The following is a 2,500-nucleotide window of genomic DNA, read 5'->3' as shown; positions in this document are numbered from 1 at the left end:
AGTAACCAAGAGGAGATGGTTGCCACCTTCAAGGCTCAAGTATGCAAAGGAGTTGGATAAGGTGGAAGCTCGTACTGGAGAAGAAGTATGGGAAGAGTAGGAGGACAACGGCGAGGGAAGCCACTACCTCTCATGACATGTCTAAAGGAGAGGCACTAAGGCACAAGCGTGATAAGAGGAATCGGTTCAAGCCTAGAGACAAGTGCCAACACCATCCAGGGGCTAGGTGCGTACTTGCCCTTGGACGGGAGGGCAAGACAAGGAGAATTTGGGAGCAAGCCATCCATGCCAATAAAGAGGAAGATGCAAACGAGAGAACGGAGACAACCAGACGACGTTGTAGGAGGCTCAAGTTATGTGACTACAACAAGGACCCCAATAGGCGTTACTCCTTGCGAGGGGGAGGCTAATTTGGATGCTGATCCAATCATCCAGAGACACAAACTATCTCCTCACGTGGAGTATTTAGTCAAGTGGAAGGGGCGACCAGAGAGCGAGACGAGATGGGAGACGACTCGTGAATAAAAGTACCACAAGGAGGTTGCAATGAGGGCGTCGCAGATTTAGGTGGGGGAGAGTGTCACGACCTGGCCATCATAGGCCCACGGGCCTAGCTCACCAAGCCCATGGACTTAGGCCGTTGGGCTAAGTAAGGTCCAAGTTCTAGTGTTTTCTACAAAGGTGTAGTAACAATAGATATCTTATTGTAGATATTTGTGGAAGATATTCACAGGAGATATTCTGGGAGAGATTTCTAGAGCTCCGCTAAGGAGGTGGGAAGCTTCTAGTTTCCTCCCCAACCGTTGGATGGAGGACATTTGTAAATATCTTAGCCATCCATTGTAACTTGGGGTAGGTGTTGCCTTATTTGGCAAAGGCACTCACCTAGGACCAACCAAGAGTGTTCAACCAAGCAAGTGAGTTCTCAAGCCTTGTACTCAAGAGTTCTCTAGTGCTATACAGGTTTATTCTTCTCAAACTCACTCTTGTGTTCACTTCTTCTCTTCCCTAGTCCCTTAAGGAGGGTGGTTAGGCTGACTTAGCGCTAGTGAAAGTGCTAAGTGCCGGTGCGGTTGCTTAGAAAGATCTAAAGCATCGACAACGTGCTCTTGAATGGCCCAAGTGTGTGCCTACGCATGCCCCCAAGTGTTGGCTACTTGTGCCCACGTGTACACAGCGAATGGCCACACAACACCCCAAGTGTTGACTACAAGTGCATAATGAATGGCCCAAGTGTTGCCTAGATGTGCCCATGCTGCCCACAACTGTTGCCCAAGTGTGCAACCAAGTGTGCCTGTGCATGCTCTTGAATGCCCCAAGCGTCGCCTTAAATGTGCCTATACGTGCCCGCAAGTGTTGAATAAGTGTGTCTAAGCGTGCACCCAAGTGTAGCCCAAGTGTCGCTTAATTGTGCTCTTGAATGCCGCAAGTGTGCACATATACGTGCCCATGACAATGCCAACGCGTGCGCCCCTAAGGGTGTCAAGTGCATATGAAGGCAGTGCACGAGGCGGCTGTACCGCACGTAGGGCCGCACAATGTGCGTGCATGGTGGCAGGCATGGCTGCACTACCACGCGGAAGGCAGCTGGCATGGACGCACAAGGTGTAGGCATCGTTGAGGGCAAGGTTGCACTAGCGCGCTAAGTCTGCTGGCATCGAGGCAGGCTGCCGCGCACATGGATGCGGGCGTTGCTGCAATACCGCACACAAGGTTGCATGCAACCTCGGGCACGGTTGGGGGTAAGGTTCCACTATCGCGCGCAGGGGTGCAGGCTACCGCGCGCACATGGCTGGGGGCAAAGGTGCACACCGCGCGTAAGGTGGCAGGAAACAACGCACATTGCTGCTGGAAAGGCTGCTCAACCGCACGGAAGGTGGTAGGCCCAGGTGCACATGGCGGATGGTGCGGGTAGCGTGACCAGGGCTGCCGCCCGTGCCGCACTTCCACGCACATGGCTGCGACCACGGCTGCACAAGCCTCGCACATGGTTTGGCGCGTGGCAACACATGCTGCGCGGATGATTGCGCGCATGGCGCATATGACACGCAGATGGCTGCACAGTCGTGCCCAAGGTTACGTTCCACGCCGCACAAATGCCGCGCTTCTGGCCGCACTAATTCGCGCAAGGTTGCTTGCATGGCCGCACATGCCGCGCCCCTTGCTGCCCTAGCGCTCGCAAGATTGCGTGCATTGCTTCACACCGCCCCCCAGGTAGCATGCATGGCTGCATGTGCCACGCCCATCGCTTCGTCGTCGCGCGTTAGGTTTCGAGATTTGCCGGAAGTGCCACGCAAGAGGTTGCAGGCACGGCTGCACCGCCGCGCGTAAGGTTGCATTGCGTGGTCCACATGCACCGCCCATGAGTGCACTACCGCGAGCAAGTTCGCTGGCATGGCCTCCCATGCGTTGATATTGGTGGCTGGCATGGCCGCACATGCCACGGGCTTTTCGGCACATGGCTCGCGTAAGGTTGCACGCATTGCCGCACCATCGATCC

The sequence above is a fragment of the Macadamia integrifolia genome, chromosome 5 (genome assembly GCF_013358625.1).
Source record: "Macadamia integrifolia cultivar HAES 741 chromosome 5, SCU_Mint_v3, whole genome shotgun sequence".
NCBI classification, from domain to species: Eukaryota; Viridiplantae; Streptophyta; class Magnoliopsida; order Proteales; family Proteaceae; genus Macadamia; species Macadamia integrifolia.
This window is presented reverse-complemented; position numbering follows the sequence as displayed.